The sequence below is a fragment of the Desmodus rotundus genome, chromosome 11 (assembly GCF_022682495.2).
Source record: "Desmodus rotundus isolate HL8 chromosome 11, HLdesRot8A.1, whole genome shotgun sequence".
Classification (NCBI taxonomy): Eukaryota; Metazoa; Chordata; class Mammalia; order Chiroptera; family Phyllostomidae; genus Desmodus; species Desmodus rotundus.
In genome coordinates this window covers 41,057,433-41,078,996 of record NC_071397.1, presented here as the reverse complement: position 1 = coordinate 41,078,996, position 21,564 = coordinate 41,057,433, and positions in this window count along the sequence as shown.

The window sequence follows — 21,564 nt, the reverse complement described above, 5'->3', positions numbered from 1 at the left end:
CAGAAGTACAGCAGAGATAAAACCCAACCCTTTCATTTATGGAGGGTCCATTCTAGTGGAAACAGACAAACAATAACTAAACAAATACAGTGTTACATGTTGAGTGCTATGAAGAAAAATTAAGCAGAGTGAAGGTGATAGATCAGGAGGAGTACAATATTATAATGGGTGGTCAGAGAGGCACTTTCTCATAAACTATCAAATGGATACATTCGACCATATTTTGACAGCAGGAACTGTTCCAAGGTATACTGCGAAGTGTACTTACAATTTAGTTTTTAATTATGTTTATAATTTCTACTTAGGAAATACTTGTGTTCTTCATTTCTACATCAGTCAATAAGACTATGATGTATGAAAGACACTACCTGTATTTTAGCCAAAAGTGGAATCCCGTGAAAGGATCCAAAACAGGAAAGAGCAGAGGGGGAGATGTTCCTTTGAAAAAAACAGGGATAGGGGAATGTAAAATAATACAGTTCCTGAAGCTAAAAATAAATGACAGAGTATCTGATCTTAGGAAACATAACATATTTTCCTGGAGAACAGTAATCTAAGACAGCAAAGGGAATTCTTTTCCTTGCTGTCCCACTTTTATCCCAAAGATCTGAGGGAGCCAAATGAAAATTTCCTGGCATCCTGGGGCAATAAAATAATCTTGGTCTTCTCATGAAACCACATTAGTATGGAGAGGGAACAGAGGCCCTTTGAGCACTCCTAAGTGCTGTGTAAGCTGTGTTTTCCCCTCCAGGATCTCAAAGCTTTGTTTATTTGCAAAGAGTTGTGCTACTAATGCATGAAGGCCTGACTGGACCAGGTGACATGCTCTCATTTGAAAACATATTAAAAAATGGTGGCACGTAAATGCTTATTCAAGAGTCTAAAGAGATATACTGATGATTACTATAGGTTTTTCAGAGATGTTGGTGAGAAAGTAAAAGACGTTTCTATTGGGAAAGTACACTCAAGATAAAAATGTCTTCAGAAAGATACAGCCTAATGGAGCCTTCGGTGATCTGAAGCAATGCTTCCTTTCACTTCTACCAGCTTCAAGTGACTGACTTTCCCATTGAAAGGGACTGTAGTTTAACTTTTAAGCAACTGCACTTGTGAGTGTGTGTGTGTGTGTGTGTATGCATGTGCAGGGGAGAGAGAGAGAAAGGGAAGGGACAAAGGAAGGGGAAGAGGAAGGGAGAGATGGGGTTCTTTGGCCAAAAATAGAATTTGGAGGGAAGGAGAAGAGTTCCTTTTATTCTAAAGCTGTCCCACAGAGATACTATTTATATACCAAATGCTAAAACATTAAAGTCCTCAGCTGCAGGAAGTATGTGAAATACATACAGAGTCATTGGTGTTACTTAGAATCTGCTCTCTATTATTTAGGGCCTGGGTCCCCAGCCCCATTCCCTCTTATCTATAATATGTGAATTGAAGGTTTAACTTACAGTTTGGTGAAGAAGTTAGTGCCTATAAAGGAGGTAAATTGACAGCCCACAGAGCAAGGCCTGGTTTTTGAAAAGGAGTTTGTGTTTTCTCCTCCAATCCTGTTGCTCAAAATCCTTCATGAAGCTGCAAGGATACCACATCTTCCCATTGAGCCCCTGGAGGTTCTGGCTGCAGGGAGAGCCAGTGAACTCACTTGTGTATTGCTAAACCCAGCTTAAATGCTACCTTCTCCTGTCTGTCACCTCTCTTTCTGGTCACCCTACTCATAACTTGCCTATAACATCTTATCAATGGTGACTCTTCCTTTTTTCAAAATACCTGCAGGTAGTTCAAGGCACTGCATATTCCAAGAAGGGAAGGTCATTGGAATTCCTGCCAAACATCTGAAATTTTCTACCACAATTGAGGTTTTAAGCATTTTTGCCTTGTGCCAGCTTGGTTTAGAAAACCTATAGCCACAGTATGATATTGCTAACCTTAGTTTTCCTACTGACTTCAGTGATAGTTCAGATTCTCCTAGCTTTGCTTATTGTTATGACCTCACCCCACAGCCAGTGGACATCTCCTAGTGTGGCTGCAGTCCCACTATTTCAACCTCGCTGAGCTTTTGCATCTTCAGTTTCCAGAGCTGGATTTCTCATTCCTTAACTGGCCTATCAGTAATGCTTCTTGAGCTTTACACATCACTTATTTTAATATTGCATTTATGTTATTCACTAATTACTCTCACTGAAATCCTTCCAGTAATAAGATTCAGGTTTAGAAATAATCCACTGTTGAGATTCTAACTCTTTTAGAAAGAAACAGAACATTTATAGCAGGAGGTAAGAAGCAGGCTTTCTTAACAATTGTATACGGTGTCCGCCCATTCCCAACACATTCCCAAAGGATATTACAGAATCTTCAAGGAATCTCTATTTTATCCTTGGCCTACTCTCCTCATTCCCCATATGTTTCCTAAGAAATTCTACTCACCCTTATATTCTGTGTGTTTTTTTCTAACTTTATTGTGGTTAAAAATATATAACATTAAATTTGTCTTCTTAACCATTTGCAAGTCTACACTTTAGTGTAAGTATATTTCCATTGTTGTGCAACAGAGCTCTAGAACTTTTTCATCTGGCAGCAATAAATCTCCATACTCACTAATCACTAATTTCCCCTCCCCACCAGCCCTTGATAACCACCTTTCTACTTCCTGTTTTTATTACTTTAGCTACTTTAGATTATTATACGGATGGAATCATGCAGTGTTTGCTCTTTTGTGAAAGACTTATTTTGCTTAGGACAATGTCCTTGAGGTATAGTCATGTTATAGCATGTGACAGAATTTTTAAAAATATTTTACACTATTCTACAGTATTTATATACCATGTTTTCTTTATCCATTCACCCAAAGACAGACATTTAGGTTGCTTCAACCTCTTGACTATTCTGAGTAATACTGCAATGCATATAGGCATGCAAATATTTCTTTGAGATTTTACTTTGAGTTCTTTTGCACACATACTTATAAGTGAGATTGCTGGATCATATGGTAATTTTATTTTTAAATTTTTAGAAATTTCCACATTGTTTCTCATAGTGGCTGTACCAGTTTACATTTCCAGTAAAGTGCACAAGTATCCCAGTTTCTCTGCATCTTCTCCAACACTTGTTATTTTCTTTTCTTTTGATAGTAGCCATCCTAATGGTGAGGTGATATCTTGTGGTCTTGATTTACATTTCCTTAATGATGAGTGATGTTGAACATCTTTGAGTGTTATTATTGGCCATTTATATATTTTCTTCAGAGAAGTGTCTATTCAAGTCCTTTGTCCATTTTTTAACTGGGTTATTTGGGTTTTTCTTTCTTTTTTTTTTTTTTTTTTTTGCTGCTGAGTTGTAGAAGTTGTTTACAACATTGTAGACATTAATTTCTTATTGGGTATATGACTTACCAATGTTTTCTCTGATTCCATAGGTTGCCTTTTCACTCTACTGATTATTTCCTTTGACAAGCAAAAGTTAATGTTTGATGTAGTCCCATTTGTCCATTTTCTTTTTTTGTTGCCTGTTCTTTTGGTGTCATATGTGAGAAAATACTGCCAAATCCAATGTTATAAAGCTGTTTTGGTTATTCAGGGTTCTTTGAGCCCTGTAAATTTAGAAATTGTCTTTCCTATTTATGTAATAAATGCCTTTAGGATACTGATAGGGACTGCATTGAATATGTAGATCATTTTGGGTACCAACAATATTAATCTTTCAATCCACAAACACAGTATGTCTTTCCATTTATATCTCCTTTTATTTATATTACCTAGCACTATTTTTATAGTTTTCAATGTATAAGTCTTTTACCTACTTGATTAAGTTTATTCCTAAGTACTCTATCTTTTTTAATGCTTTAGTAAATAGGATTGTTTTCTCAACTTCCTTTTTGAATTGTTATTGTTAGTGTATAGAAACACAATTCAATTCTGAATGTTGGTTTTGTATTCTGCAAACTTTGCTGAATTCATTAATTAGTTTTAACAGCTTTTTGGTGGAATCCTTATGGTTTTCTGCATATAAGTTAATGTCTGTGGACAGAGACAATTTTACTTATTTTTCTAAAATTTATATACCCTGTATTTCCCTTTCTTTGGCTAGAACTTCAAATACTATGTTGATTAGTAGTGGCAAAAATGGACATCCTTGCCTTGTTCCTGACCTTAGAGAGAAAGCTTTTAATACTTCCTTGTTGAGTATGATGGCTGTGGGCTTTTCATATATGGCCTTTATTATATTGGCATAGTTTTCTCTGATTCCTAGTTTGTTGATCATTTTTATCAGGAAAGGGTGTTGAATTTCATCAAATGTTTTTTCTGCATTGATTGAGATGATCATGTGATTTTTGTCCTTTATTTTCTTTACGTGTCTCTCACATTGATTGATTTTCATGTTGAATCATCCTTCCATCCTATTTGGTCATGGTGTATAATAATCTTTTTAATATGCTGCTGAACTTGGGTTGCTAGTACATTGTTAAGGATTTTTACATCAGTATTCATCAAGGATATTAGTTTGTTGGGGGTTTTTTGTTGTTGTTGTTTTATTTTCATCAGATTTTAGCGTCCAGGTAATGCTGGCTTCATAGAATGGGTTTGAGAGTGTTCCCTCCTTCCTGTTTTATTCTTTGGAAGAGTTTGAGAAAGATTGGTGTTAATTCTTTAAATGTTTGGTAGAATTCCCCCTTGAAGCCATCTGGTCATGGGCTTTTATTTGTTGGGAAGCTTTTTTGTTTTTGTTTTCTTCTACTTGGAGTCTTCTCACTAGTTATAGGTCTGTTCAGGTTTTTATTTCTTCATGATTCAGTCTTGGTCAGTTGCATATTTGAGGAATTTATCTATTTATTCTTAGTTAACCAATTTGGTGGCATATAATTATTCTTAGTAGTCTCTTATAATCCTTTTATTCTGTGACATCAGTTGTCATGTTTCCTCTTTTATTTCTAATTTTAGCTATTCGAGTCTTCTCTTTTTAAATATAGCTAATCATTTATTAGTTTTGTTGATCTTTCAGAAAAATCAACTCAATTTCATTGATTTTTTCTTTGTTTTTCTATTTTCTATTTCACTTATTTATGTGCTCTAATCTTTATTATTTTCTTCCTTCTGCTGACTTCACCCTCATGTTTTTAATTAGACTTATTTATATGCTGAAGTGTAAAAATAGCTATGCATATACCTCTAGCCAAGCTGCTCTTCCTCTGGGACTCTGGATGAACACATCAACCAACTACTGGTTGTCATCACATGGATTTCCAATACCAAAATATCTAAAACTGAATTCAGCCTCTACCCTTTTTAAATTTATTCTTTTCCTATGATTAAAGTAGTTAGAACTTCTGTAGTACTTTCTATATGCCAGGTATGGTTCTAACTACTTATACCCATTTACTCATTTGATCCTCACAACAGTCTTAAGAGGTAATTTTAATAAGACAACCCTCACTTTACAGATGACAAAAGTGAGGCACAGACAAATTAGGTTACCTGCTCAAGGCCGCAGAGTAGTGGCAAAGCTGAGATTTGAACCCAGGCCTTGTGGCTTCAGAGGCAATGCTTTTAACCACTGTGCTTCTCATTCTCATCCCAGTTATCCAATCAAGGCTGTACACACAAGGACTAGCTCTCCCCCTTACCTCTGCATCTAAACAATCTTAATCAAATCCATCCCCTCCTTTCAGATGTGGTATTACATTTCTGGAAATCTACTTAAAATTCTTCAATAACTCCCCAACACAGAGAGAACTGATATCTTTTATTTTTCTTTTTAAATTTATTTATATATTTTTATTCAGTTACAATTGTCTGCATTTTCTCCCCTTCCCTCCACCCCACCCCAGCCAGTCCCACCTCCCTTCCCCACCTCTACCCTCCCCCTTGATTTTGTCCTTGTGTCCTTTATAGTTGCTCCTATAGATCCCTCTCCCCACTATCCCCTCTCCACTCCCCTGTGGCTATTGTTACAATGTTCTTAATTTCAATGTCTCTGGTTATATTTTGTTTGCTTTTTTCTTTTGTTGATTATGTTCCAGTTAAAGGTGAGATCATATGGTATTTGTCCCTCACCACCTGGCTTATTTCACTTAGCATAATGCTCTCCACTTCCATCCATGCCACTGCAAAGAGTAGGAGCTCCTTCTTGCTCTCTGCTGCATAGAATTCCATTGTGTAAATATCCCATGGTTTTTTGATCCACTCATTTGCTGATGGGCACTTAGGTTGCTTCCAGTACTTGGCTATTGTAAATTGTGCTTCTATGAACATTGGGGTGCATAGGTTCTTTTGGATTGGTGTTTCAGGGTTCTTAGAGTATACTCCCAGCAGCGGAATTGCTGGGTCCAAGGGCAGTTCCATTTTTAGTTTTCTGAGGAAATTCCATACCGTTTTCCACGGTGGCCTCACCAGTCTGCATTCCCACCAACAGTGCACCAGGATTCCCTTTTCTCCGCATCCTCTCCAACATTTGATTGTGGATTTGTTTATGTTGGCCACTCTGACTGGTGTGAGATGGTACCTCATTGTGGTTTTAATTTGCATCACTCTGATGGCTAGTGATGCTGAGCACCTTTTCATATGTCTCTGGGCCCTCTGTATGTCTTCCTTGGAGAAGTGTCTGTTCAAGTCCTTTGCCCTTTTTTTTAATTGGGTTGTTTGTCTTCCTGGAGTAGAGTCGTGTGAGTTCTTTATATATTTTGGAGACCAGGCCCTTGTCTGAGGTATCACTAGCAAATATGTTCTCCCATAATGTTGGTTCTCTTTTCATTTTAATGCTGTTTTCTTTAGCCATGCAGAAGCTTTTTATTTTGATGAGGTCCCATTTGTTTATTCTTTCCTTTATGTCCCTTGCTTTGGGGACATGTCTGTGAGGATGTTGCTGCATGGAATGTCTGAGATTTTCCTGCCAATGTTTTCCTCGAGGACTTTTATGGTGTTACAACTTATATTTAAGTCTTTTATCCATCTTGAGTTTATTTTTGTGTATGGCGTAAGTTGGTGATCGAGTTTCATTTTTTTGCATGTAGCTGTACAGATCTCCCAACACCATTTGTTGAAGAGGCCATTTTTACTCCACTTTATGCTCCTGCCTCCTTTGTCAAATATTAATAGACCGTAAAGACTTGAGTTTATTTCTGGGCTCTCTGTTCTGTTCCATTGGTCTGTGTGCCTGTTTTTACGCCAGTACCAGGCTGTTTTGATTACAGTGGCCTTGTAATACAGTTTGATATCAGGTATTGTGATCCCTCTTGCTTTGTTCTTTTTTCTCAAAACTGCTGCAGCTATTCGGGGTCGTTTATGGTTCCATATAAATTTCTGAAATGTTTGTTCTATATCTGTGAAATATGTCATAGGTACTTTAATAGGGATTGCATTGAATCTATAAATCGCTTTGGGTAGTATGGCCATTTTGATGATGTTAATTCTTCCAATCCATGAGCATGGTACATGCTTCCATTTGTTTGTGTCTTCCTTAATTTCTTTCTTCAGTGTTGTGTAGTTTTCTGAGTACAGGTCTTTTACCTCCTTGGTTAGGTTTATTCCTAGGTACTTTATTTTTCTTGTTGCTATATCAAATGGGATTTTTTTCCTGCTTTCTGCTTCTGCTGTTTCGTTGTTGGTATACAGGAATGCCTTTGATTTCTGAGTATTGACTTTGTATCTGGCTGTTCTGCCAAATACATTTATTAGGTCAAGTAGTTTTTTGGTGGAGTCTATAGGATTTTCCATGTACACTATCATGTCATCTGCAAACAGTGACAGTTTCATTTCCTCCTTTCCAATTTGGATTCCTTTTATTTCTTTTCCTTGTCTGATTGCTGTGGCTAGGACTTCCAGTACTATGTTGAATAGGAGTGGTGAGAGAGGGCATCCTTGTCTTGTTCCTGATCTTAGTGGGAAAGCTCTAAGTTTTTGTCCATTGAGTATGATGTTGGCTGTAGGTCTCTCATATATGGCCTTACTTATGTTGAGGAATGCTCCCTCTATTCCCACTTTGCTGAGTGTTTTTACCATAAATGGGTACTGTACCTTATCAAATACTTTTTGCAGATCTATTCATAAGATCATGTGATTTTTGTCTTTGCTGTTGTTGATGTGATGTATTATGTCTATTGATTTGTGAATATTGTACCATCCTTGCATCCTTGGGATGAATACCACTTGATCATGGTGTATGATCTTTTTAATGTATTGCTGGATGCGGTTTGCCAATATTTTGTTGAGAATTTTAGCGTCTGTGTTCATCAGCGATATTGGCCTGAAGTTTTCTTTCTTTGTTATGTCTTTATCTGACTTTGGGATTAGGATGATGTTGGCTTCGTAAAACGAGTTTGGGAGTCTTCCATCTTCTTGAGTTTTTTGAAATAATCTGTGGGGGATGGGGGTTAGCTCCCCCATAAATGCTCTGTAGAATTCTCCTGTGAAACCATCTGTTCCAGGGCTTTTGTGTGTCAGAAGCTTTTTGATTACTGTTTCAATTTCATCAGGCATTACTGGTCTGTTCAGGCTTTGTGCTTCTTCCTCATTGAGTTTTGGAAGTTTATATTTTTCTCGAAATTTGTCCATTTCATCTAGGTTTTCACATTTCTTGGCATACAGTTCTTCATAGTAATTTCTTACAATCCTTTGTATTTCTGTGGTATCAGTTGTAATCTCTCCTCTTACAATTTCTGATTGTGTTTATTTGGGTCCTGTCTGTTTTTTTCTTGATGAGCCTGCTTAAGGGCTTGTCAATTTTGTTTATCTTTTCAAAGAACCAGCTCCTGGATTCATTGATCCTTAGAATTGTACTTTTAATCTCTATGTCATTTAACTCTGCTGTGATTTTGGTTATTTCCTTCCTTCTATTTGCTCTAGGTTGTCTTTGTTGTTGTTCCTCGAGTTCTTGTAGGAGTATGGTTTGGTTGTTTATTTGAGCTGTTTCTATTCTTTTTAGGTAGGCCTGTATCACTATAAACTTCCCTCTCAGGACTGCCTTTGCTGTGTCCCATAGGTTTTGGATTGTTGTGAGTTCATTTTCATTTGTTTCCAGAAACTTTTTGATTTCTTCTCTGATCTCATTCATCACCCATTCATTGTTTAATAGCATGCTATTCAATCTCCATGTTTTTTAGTGTTTTGGGTTTTTTTCCTTGAGATTTGTTTGTAGTTTCAGTCCCTTATGGTCAGAGAAAATGCTTGATATGATTTCAGTTTTCTTGAACTTGTTGAGACTTGTTTTGTGTCCTATCATGTGGTCTATCTTTGAAAATGTTCCATGTGCATTTGAAAAGAATGTGTATTTTGCTTCTTTGGGATAAAAGGCTCTATATATATATATCAGTTAAGTCCATTTCATCCAAGGCCTTCTTCAATGCCACAATATCTTTGTTGACATTTTGTTTAGAAGATCTGTCCATCCTTGACAGTTGGGTATTAAAATCCCCTACTATAATTGTGTTGCTGTCAATATCTTTCTTGAAGTCCTCCAAGATTTTCTTGATGTATTTGGGTGCTCCTATGTTGGGAGCATATATATTTACAATGTTTATGTCTTCTTGGTGGATTCTTCCTTTGAGTATTATGAAGTGACCATCTGGGTCTCTCTTTATGGCCCTTCTTTGGAAGTCTATTTTGTCTGATATGAGTATTGCTACCCCTGTTTTTTTCCCTGTCCGTTTGCTTGGAAAATTTGTTTCCAGCCCCTCACTTTCAGTCTGTGTAAGTCTTCTGTCCTGAGGTGGGTCTCTTGTAGGCAGCATATGTGTGGGTCATGCTTTCTTATCCATTCAGCTATTCTATGTCTTTTGATTGGAGCATTTAATCTGTTTACCTTTAAGGTTATTATTGATAGGTAGTTATTCATTACCGATTCTTTGTACCTGTGTTCTTCCTTCTTTCTCTCTTTTCCTTCCTTTCCTTACAGCAGCCCCTTTAACTTCTCTTGCAAAGCTCATTTGGTGGAGGTATATTCTTTTAGACTTCTTTTGTCTGGGAAACTCCTTATTTGGCCTTCTATCTTGATTGAGAGCCATGCTGGGTAAAGTAGTCTTGGTTGCAGTCTTCTGGTTCTCATTACTTGGAATATTTTTTGCCATTCTCTTCTGGCTTGGAGTGTTTCCATTGAGAAGTCAGCTGCTAACCTTATCGGGGCTCCTTTGTATGTTACTTCCTTTTTTTCTCTTCCTGCCTTTAAGATCCTCTCTTTGTCTTGGAATTTTGCCATTTTAACTATGATGTGTCTTGCAGTGGGCCTGTTTGGGTTCCTCTTGATTGGGACTCTCCGTGATTCCTGGATTTGTGTGACTTTTTCTCTCCTCAGATTAGGGAAATTTTCCATCATTACTTTTTCAAACAGGTTTTCTATTCCTTGCTCTTCTTCTTCTCCTTCTGGTATCCCTATTATACGGATATTATTGTGTTTCATGTTGTCCTGCATTTCCCTTAACCCCTCTTCATTCTTTCTGAGCCTCTTTTTCCTTTTCTTGATCATTCTGTGTGTTTTTTTCTACCTTGCCCTCCAGTTCACTGATCCAGTCCTCTGCTTCATCAAGCCTGCTTTTGATTCCTTCTACTGTGTTCTTCAGTTTTGAAGTTGTATTCTTCATTTCCTCTTGGCCTTTGTTGATAGTTTGTATTTCCTTTTTCATGTTGATATAGTTTGTAGTGAGTTCATTGTAGTTTCCCTGTAGTTTTTGGTAATTCTGTGTGAGCTCATTAAGCTTCCTCCTAACCAATTCCTTGAACTCAGAATCTGATAGTTGACTTGCCTCTTTTTCATTTAACATTGTTTCTGAGACTTCCCCCTTTCCTTTCATTTGGGGATTGTTTCTTTGTCTTCCCATTGTTTGTAAGATTCTTCCTGTTAGCCTCTGCTTCTTAAGTTGCTCTGTTCTGACCCCCTGAGTTTTTGGTGTAAACTTCTGTGGTATAATACCTGTGAGATTTTGTGTACAGTCTCCTTGATCTCCTGATCTTACTGATCTTGGGCTGTGGTTTCTGTTGGCTCTGTGTATGTCTTTGGTTTTTGGTTCTTGTTGGGTCTTTCTTTGGTGGATCTTTCCCACCAGTTGGTTATCTGAGGGTCAGTCTGTCCCCCACCTCTTGTCGTCTGTTGTGCAGGTGCAGGCAGGTTGTGTTGGAGCGGGTTCTTCCGTGTTTACAAGGTTTTGAGGCTTTCTCTTGCTCTTGTTCAGTTGTTTGTTCTCACTATTTAGTTGTATCTCCAGAGAGGTCCTGGGTTGAGTTAGTGTGACTTCCACTCCCTCCTTCACCTTCTTCTGTTGTTATCTGTTGGTTATTCCTTTGTTGGTGGGTTTCCTCTTCCAGGAGGAATCCTGGTGTTCCCAGCTTCTACCCCCTCTTTTTTTATGGTAGGCCTTCTCGGGGCTATGGGTGTGCGTGCAGAGCCTTCCTTGATTTGCACTCTCCCTGGTTCCTGTGGTCTCAGTTACCTCCAAGATGAGGTGGAGACACTCTCATTAGCTGGGCACCCTCCCCCGGATGGTTCCTGTAGTCTCAGCTCCCTCCAAGATGAGGTGCGGGCACTCCCAGGTAGCTGGGCACACTCCCAGTTGCTGGGCACCCTGCCCCGGGTGGTGCCTGTAATCTCAGCTCCCTCTGAGATGAGGTGCGCGCACTCCCTGGTGGATGGGCACACTCCCAGTTGCTGGGCACCCTGCCCCGGGTGGTGCCTGTAATCTCAGCTCCCTCTGAGATGTGGTGCTCACTGTTCCCCAACGGGTTGTTGGGGTGGAGAGGAGACTGGAGCGGTTGCTGCAGGGGAATTCCCTAAAGTGCCCCAGAGGGTCTTTTTCTTTTTGGGAAAAATCTTCCTGCTCGATCCTGTGGCTCCCTCCGTACATGGAAGGGCCTGACCTCTCACACAGCCCTCCTCTCCAGCCAGGCCAGGGGCTGTCGGGGTCAGGATTGCAGGCGGCCCAACTTTCAACTCTCCTCGGCCAGCGCCTGCGGTCTCCGTGGGTTTTCCACTTCGTCCTTATTCCCCTCCTTGTGACTTCAGGCAACCAGGTCTCTCACAGTGTTGCTCAGGCCTTGTTTGGCAGGGAAGGGGGCCGTCAACCCGGCTCTCTCCCAGGAGTCCTGCAGCAGGCCCCTCATGGGTGGGCCTGGGGCTGCAGCTGCCCTGGTCCCTGCGTTGGTCCCAGGGACCTTTTTGTCTTGAAGCAATCCTCTTACCTTCTGTTTTCTCAGTGTCCTCTGTACTTTTTGGTCTCCTATCTTCATAAATGCTGGGCTGCTTTTGGCTTTTCACTTTGTTTCTCAGTAGAATGGGTAGGTGTTTCACCTTGGTGCAGGGGGAAGTTATCTCCGCTCCCACCTATCTCGCCGCCATCTTCTCTCTCCCCCGAGAACTGATATCTTTATATGATCTGACCTGGCCCTGCTCTTCCGGCTTTACCCCTTGCCCTTCCCCACCTAGAACAGGATGCTTTAGCAACACTCAGCTGTTTCTCATTCCATTAGGACACAACATTGTGCTTATCCTACATATTTTCTCATGCTGTCTATTTTCCTGAAATGCCCTCCTAATTTCTAACATTTCATCTCTTAATTCCCATCAATTTCATAAGACTGAGTTCAATGATCCCTTTCCAGCAAGCCCTCCATAATATCTCTACCATCATTGTTGTCCCCTCAAGTTGTCTAGTTAGTTCAACCCTCCTTTGTGCTTCCATAACAATGGGAGCACATTTTCACCACTGACTTCAATTTTGCTATTTATTCTGTTTATTTTTCTGTCCCTCTCTCCAGAATCATTTGCTCCTTGAGGGCTCGGATGGCACTCAATCAGTCTGAGATGTTCTAGAACCTAGTTTGGTGACCGGAAAAATAGTATAAATTTAATGAGCAAACAAACATAAAGAGAAACTGAAAATAAAGTGCCATGTAGTATTTATGAGCAGATTAAACATGCATATCTATAAGAAAAAAATGAATAAAGCTTGCAAGGGTTATTTAGGATTTGTGAAACACCTGCTTTGTACCCAGCTCTAGTCACTTGCTGTGACTGACAGCATGACAAACACTTGAAATGTTTGAATTGAAAATAATATCATTCCAACTTAAAACCAATATATCATTAATAACACATTTCCTGGGCTTAAGGCATTTTCCTATTGTCAGCCATGACATTGGGAAGTGCATGACTTCCCTTGAGTCTCTGGAGTTATAGATAATATTAGAAAAGAAGAGCCACTGTGTCTTCGTCTTCTTCAAGTGGATGAGAAGCCCAGAGTCCTGCCCATCCTAAGGCTTTTTTCCTGGAGTCTCTTCTTGGTAGGTCTGCTGTGAACTGGACTTCCCTCAAGATAAAGCAGGGAAAACTCAAGTGTAAAGGGGGCTTTGGGAAAAAAATAAGCAAAGAAGACTAAAGCCAAATTAGATTTTTTTATCATACTAATGGTATGGCCTCATGACAGTCTTAAGAGGTAATCACAGGATAGAAGCTTAGTTCACCAGAGTGCTCCTTTGAGATAAGACCAAGAGCATAACTCTTAATACTTTTTGAAGTTATTTGCATGTAATAGTTGTCATCTTTTTAAACACTTCTTGAGATCCACATATGCCAGGTACTGTGCCACACTGGAGATATAAAGATAAATAAGAAGTAGGTTTTACCTTCAAGAAGCTTAAAGTTTATTAAGGAGACAGACAAGAAAGGACATAGTTCCAATAAATCATGATAAAGCAGGTAGGTTACAGGAAGCACAGGATTTTGTAAAAGCACACTAGCAGAGAGCTCTATGTGGAGGAGGGGTGTGTAGGGAGAAGTACACACCCTCCCTCCATGCCCTCCTCCCTGCAAGACTAGTTCTCCTTAAGAAAAGATTGGGAGTGACTAGATTGAGGACTGGCAACTTCTCCTCCTATGAATTGGTTAAGTCACAGAACCAGCACATGCGTGAAGCTAGAGTGTGAAGGATAGGGCATGAATGGTCTTGGTGTTTAGAAAGTGCCAGAATAGCACTATGAATTTATAGCATCTGAGCAGTATGGAAAATTGGTGAGATTTAACTTGCTTTGTCAGTAGCCCCAAAGGGCTACCTGCTAGCTGATAGGAGACCCCAGAAGACAGATATATGGACTTGACTTCCTCCTGCTTACTTAAGTTAAATAAGATGAGGAAGAAGCAGCAGCATCAGGTCTCTCATTCCAGAGGGCAGAGTAGGTAAGGCCCCCTTTCTAATCTCCAAAGAACAATAGATGTGCCCTACAAGAGAGCTGGCATTGGATGCCAATCCAGAAAGCCTAAGAGAGTGGAAAGGCTATTGTCTGAGTCAGAGAGAGTGTGGAAAAAGCCTCCAAGTCTATAGTTGGAGTAAAAACAGAAGCAGACAGGGCCAGAGCAGGTTCTTGGGTCAATAACTATAAAGACTACACATATTATGCATCTGTAACGTTCAGGAAATGATGGTACAAAAGGGATCTCTAGTCCACCCCAACCTCACCTCAAACATATAATATAGGTATAAAATAGTGGTATTGCTCTACCAACACAAATTCAGGGCAAATCATTTAGCTGTTGTCCCCTTCCAATGTGAGAGTGTCCTGAAAGTCCCTCCTATATGTAGGGTAACCATATGTCCTTTGCCATGGGTAGTCTTGCTTTACTCTTTTCTGGGATAATTTTTCCTAGAAAAATTATTAATAGCACCCTTTTTAGTTCTCAAAGAGTTCTCATTTGGACTATAAAGTATCATTCTATACAAAGATTCTGGAGCCCTGATTGTGCCAGGAACTCGGCCCAACACGTTGCTTCCACTATGTTATTTAATCTTACTATTATCATCTCTCTCTTTACAGAAGAGGACTGAGGCTTAGAAAGTTTAAGATTCTTTCTCTAAATCCCGCAGTCATTAAATAGAAATAATGGAAATTGAGCTCAAACTTATCTGAAGCAAAAAATGTGGGCTACAGTTTACTTATGTTTCTACAATAAAACACTGCTTCCTTAGCAAGAACATAAAAAGCTACATCCAGGATGAAACTAGATAAAGAAATACATGAGGATTTGGTCACTCAAAAATCACTGTGCATTTTCCATATTCCAAGTAACCATGTTCTAACTTACTTTAGTTGGGTCTCAGAGGATGACAAGTTTGACAGTAAAAGAAGGCTAGCATGGGGAATTGTATTTCAGAAAGAGGAAACAGAGAAAGCATGTGACCTAATAAAGAACTTATGGATGTTCAGTAAAATGAGAATAGAAGATTCAGGTTTACACAGTACAGGAGACCCCTCATCCACCGGGATATGTTTCAAGATCCCCAGTGGATGTCTGAAACCACAAATAGTACTGGACCCTATATATACTACATTTTTTCCTATACACACATACCTAAGGTAAACTTCAATTTATAAATTAAGTACAGTAGAGATTAACAACAATAACTAATAATAAAATAAAACAATTATAATATACTATAATAAAAGTTGTATGAACGTGGTCTCTCTCTGATAACTGAGACCACTACTAAGTGACTAACAGGCAGTAGTATACACAGCATGGAGACCCTAGACAAAGAGATGACTCACATCCAGATGGGAAGGAACAGAACAGTGCAATATTTCACCATCCTATTCAGAATGGGCACAAAATTTAAAATTTATGATTTTGTTATCTCTGCAACTTTCCATTTAATATTTTTAGACTGTGGTTTACCCCAAATAACTAAAATCTTAGAAAGCAAAGCCACAGTAAGCAGAGGACAGTCATTAAACTGAAGACAATTCATCGGGCCAGAACTAATGTTGCAACAGTGAAGGATAAGAGGAGAGGTGTGGTCTGAGAGATATTTGGTAGATACAATAAACATATTCCAGTGACCAAGTGAGTGGGGTTGGAATGAAACAGATGGAGAGGGCAAGAATGATGCTCAGTCTTATCTGTGCCTCCCAAACTACCCAACGCAGAGAAATGAATCCAAAAGGCTAGGTGATAGGCCTTGCAATCTGATTAACAAGTGTTGCCAGTAATACTCATCATCTGGGAAGTTGTGGAAACACTGGATAATAGTTCCATTAATAGAGTCAAGCATAGAAGAAAGAGCTCTTACTTAAAAAAGACAAATTCATTTTGTAAATAATAAATTTGATCCAAGTGGAAATGGTAACTGGGTATCTGAAGCTGAAAGGGCCATGCTGAAATTTTTAAATATTTAATGTAGGAAATTACCCATGGTTAAGTGTTAATGGGTATAATCACCTCAGTGGGCCAGATATTTTTATGAAAGTGAGGAACCAAGAACAAAACCTCAAATAATGGTGACATTTTAAAGAGCAGATATAGAAGGAGGAACCAATTAGAGAGAGCACAAAAGAGAAGTTATGGAAGTCAGAAAAGAACCAAGAAGGCATCATGTCACAAGCCAAAGAAATATGGTTTTTAATGAAGAGGGAGTAGTTAGCAGTGTCAAATGCCACAAAAATAAGGAATTTGAATTTTCCCTTGAAATTAACACTTTGGAAATCACTCATATCCTCACCAAGACAGCTAGATTATAGTGAAATGGAAAGTAAAAGGTAGTGAGAAAGTGTAGAAAAGCAGCGTTAGCTACACTTTCTAAAATCTTGGCAGAGAAGAAAAGGACTGGAGAGTAAGGTGATGATACCTACAGAGGGATTTGGAATTGAGCAGTGCTTTTCTTTTTTCAAGTCCCTGATGAAGGCTGTCAGGAGTTGTCAAGAAAACAAGGGATAGATACTCAGGAAGAGGAGAAAAAACAGAAGACTATGGCTTGAAGCCCAACAAGTCAGTAGATATTATTTTATATAGGCCAAAGGAAAGGAATCATGAGAAGGTTAACATGTATGAAATTGCAGATAATTAATGGATGAGCAGCTATGAGGAAGTAAACAGAAATAAGACTGAGCTATAGGTACAATTTTTAAGAGAAATAATACATTGTTCCCTAAGAGAGAAATAAGGAAGAAAGAATATATAAAACCAAGAACTTGTGGTGGACAAAGAAAAATTCAAGGAACATATGCCACATGGCTTTGTCTCAGTAAAGTGGAAAACCAGGTCATACACACAGGAGAGAGAGAGAGAGATTGGATGAAGAGCCTCTGGTGACAACTGCAGTGAGAAAACTTTGGAAGACTGTGGAAAACTGTCATTTGAACCCTTTGACTCAAAATCCTTGCCTTGTTCTTTCCACCAAACCTCATTTATGATTCTTACCCAATTGTGACCAAGCCTCACCCCCCATACTAAACCAGACTCCAAAATGTCTATAAAAATTCAAGCTTTGCCCTTACGTTTCTGAAATGCTGGTGAGGTACTGTTCCAGTAATGTTACCCTAACATGGCCAGAAATAAGTTTAGGTTTCCATTATGCAGAGATTATTCTGACAATATTTTGGGAAGCCAGCATTCAACAGTTATTTCTTTTAAAAAATTAACAGAAGATAATTAGACCTTTTCTTTATGACTACCAACTACTAATTCCTGTGATAACACTAGATTTCTAAAAATGGATGTTCAGAAACATGAATGCTGAGTAGAGATTTCCTGAACAAATGCATACATTTTATGAATGAGGAAACTGAGACTCAACAAATACAAATGATATGGCACAAAAAATGAATAGAAACCTAAGAAGGGGTCCCACAGGGCTTCTCTCCTCCATAATTTGTTTTCTCTCCTCTTCATCTCTGGTTCTTGGCTTCTCTACATAGTTCCTATTAACAAGTCCATCAGCTGCCCCTGCTTTTCCTGGATTGTACATGGCCCCCTCCCCTGAAAGGTGGACATGCAGGAGGTGAGGAGAGTCTTTCACCAAACAGCACAGTGCTGAAGGCTGAGAGTAAACTTGGAAATATGTCAGAGAGAATTCTAAACTCAAACCAAAGAAGTGTGTTCAAACCAGGCTCTCCATCTACAGTGCATTTTCCCTAATAATTTATCTGTGTATGTCATTCTTCTATCTCTGATTTTTTTGCCTTTCTTCAAAAGAGCTCAACACTGGGGCTGGTGGTTTCTTTCTTTCAATATTTTGAACTCAACAGTCTACTCTCTTTTGGCCTGTAGGGTTACTACTGAGAAATCTGAGGATAATCTGATGGGTTCGCTTTTGTAGGTTACTGTATTTATTTTTCCCAGGCTGCCCTGAGAATTCTTTATCATTAACTTTTGACAGTTTTAATGTGTCTTGGAAAAGGTCTTTTTGCACTGAAATAATTTCATGTCCTGTGATAGATAAATGGGTGAAGATATATTACATATATACAATGGAATATTACCCAACCATAAGAAATAAAATCTTGCCATTTGAAACAATATGAGTGGACCTAGAAAGGATTATGTTAAGTGGAATAAGTCAGACAGAGGATGACAAATAACATCTGATTTCATTTATACATGGAATCTAAAAATCAAACAAATGAACCTAAGAGTTCACCACTCATAGTACCAATCAGAATGCTGCCTTTGTTCATATCATTAAACTAACCAATGACAGCATTATGAACATAATCTTTATTTCATCTATTTCTCTCTTTCGGTAGTTGATTTTTTTCAGTTTTTTTCATTTGCTCTACTTCTCATATTTCTTATTTCTGTATTTGCTATTATTCAATAAATCTATGGGTGCCTAAAATTGGGTTGCATTTTTAGATAAATTAGTTACCTATCTCCCTGTCTTTTAGTACTTAACACATAGTTGGTGTTCAGCAAATGCTTCTTGGATGAGAATAAAAATTTTCTTTTGCTGAACCAACACATATGTGAATTAACCCTTTACCTATGTAACCCAGCAGCAGCTTGATAGATACTATAACTGTAACTACTACTAAATAACAGCTTACAATGACAGAAGATTACTATGTGTCAGGAACTGTTCTACAATCTTAACCTGGATTAACAAATCCAATCCTTAAACCTATCCTATAACCTAAGTACTGTTATTTTCAGCTGCATTTTTAGAAAAGAAAATTGAAGTACAGAAAAGTTGAATAATTTGTCCAAAATCAAGCATCTAAGTGACAGAGCTAGGAATTGAGCCCAGGTCATCTGACTCCAAATCAGTGCACTATGCTGAGGACCATTATAATTTTCTGTAGTTACAAAATGTAAAAAAAAGTTATATGATTAAATTTGGAATTAATTTTAATTTTTCATGTAACTTTTAATAGTCATTTATGTAACTTTTAATAACTAAATGACCGTTTTCTATTTAAGAACTTTTAAAGAAGTATTATTTGATGCTGAAAAAAGAGATTAATTTATAATTTTAAAATTCTTTGGAATACATTCCTGCAAACCTATGATGTTTGCATAAATAAATCAAAGTTCTTTTCTTACTTGTGACTAAACTTAACTTTTGGGGAAATACACAGAGAGAGAGAGAGCGCGCGAATTTTATTTATCTCCTAATTGGGCAAGCTTAAAAGAAAATAAAACTGAAAACATTGTCACTAGTGGCAGAATAATTTGGAGATTAATATTTTTGCATTCTTAAGAACAGAAGTTCTCAACCTAGGAAAGTTCCTGGATTCCATTTCTCCTCAATGTGTTTTCTCTACCCCCATTCTATTCCCACCTGGGGAAGCAGGGAAACCTGGGCAAGGGACTGTGAAATTTCATTTTATTTTTCTTGAAATAAAGTGTGTCTTCTTTGTTCTTTCAGGCACTGCCTCTGTGCTTGTAATTCTTAACAATCCTTCCTTTACAGAGACTCTAAGTAGCATAGAAAATGGTTGCCAAGAATTCAAAACCATCACAAGTCGTAAGGGATTATATGTGAGTGAGAAGCTGCTAAAATTGTTTCAAATCACCCAATTTCACATAGTTGAAATGTGAACAGGGGAACAGAGGTGAAATGTAAGCTTTTAAAGGAATGTTAACTGCTATCATCAGGGAAAGATATCAAAAAAACCCTACTGTCAGTAAAAATATGGATATATTCACTAGGATGGGGGTTGGGGGAGCCAGATGGGGAAAAACGATGGAACAGAAAACAAAGGGGCAGACAATGTGAAACCTCTGTTTAATAAACACAGCTGGGATGCAGCTGAAGTTCAGACATGGAAGCTACCTTTTTACTCATAAAGAAAATCTGCTAATGGTAGAAGTGAAATTGAATATTTGGTGAGTGAATGGGCATTTTCATGCCAAGAAATAGGCATGATTATTTATTCCCAACAGCTTGTAGGACTTAACATTAAAGAGAAATTGCAAGAATCAAGGACTGCCAGGAGAGGATGTCTTCTGGCTTGCATAGGAAGCACAATGACTGTACAAAGGAAGAAATGTGCAAATCTTTGCAGTCATAAATGCACTCAAAACCCTACTGAGAATATCCTGATGCACTTGAGCATTAAATGCATACATGATATTCCTAATCAAGGAAAATAAGTTTTTTTAAAATTCCATAGGTAAGATTTCTTTTATGACCATATGATTTTATTTATGAGATAAATCCGTTAGCCAACAGTAGTGCCTCATTGAAAGAAATATAGCTCTTATAATATAGCTTCATATACATGAAAGTTGTAACTTCAGTAGATTTACAGAACATAATTTAGATTCATTTTAGTTATTAAAATGTTGACTGGAATGCATGATATGAGAACTCATTCTAACCCTAGCTATTATTCTGAGACATGAAATTGATTTTCACCTACCTTGATAATTTAATACAGTAGGCTTTGTTAGGATCATGAATTCAAAGACTCATTCATCAACAATTATGAGATAGTTTTATTTTTCAGCAAGGGTACACACCTCCTTTGCCCAAATCACCAGGCTTCTCTCCCTTACTCCAGTACTAACACTGAAGCAACGTAAATGTGCTCATCATTCAAGATGATAGTTGGGGTTTGTATTAGCCTCAAAGGTAGTCTTGTGTTTTTAGGAACTTCAGCTGAAATTTTTTTATGCAAAATTATAGGACATGAGCTATCTGAATAAAGAAATTGTTATACAAGCCCTTCAAATACTACCTTATTATAAAAATGCCCACTCTATAGTCAACAGGATTCTGTCCTTACATGTTGGAGCAGGATATAATGAAATTGTGAATTCTTTCATAGACAGTAAGCTCTTATTTCTTTATATAACATTTATTTTCTACCATATGTAAAACACTCTTGCAAGCCCCTGGTAGAATTCAAAGATGAATAAGGCACAATCCCTGTCCTCAAAGGACTTAATATTAGTTATAACACATTGATTAAACCAGACATGTAGAAGGGGGTGATGGTGGAGACCAGAAGCAAGAAGAGTTTGGTGTGAATATGGTAGTAACCAGCCCCCCAAACCTCAATTTGGCATTTGACTGTGGCAGTGGTTGGTTTTGTTTTGGCATGATTTGTCGTAAATTCGTATCCCATGCTTGGTATAAAAAGCCATTTCCAGGAGAGAAAAAAATTAAATAAATAAACAAAACAGGCCACATATCCTTGCAGAGGAGGTACTCATAAATAGTATAGGTGGAAGTAAATGCCCCAGCCTGGGAGTCAGGAGAAAGAGAAGTCAGCAGCCTGCCTTTGACTTCCTGTTTAATTTTAAACTAGTCATTTAACTTTCTTGGGCCATAATTTCTTCATCTTTGAGATGGGATTAGTAACATCTAATAGGGGTGCC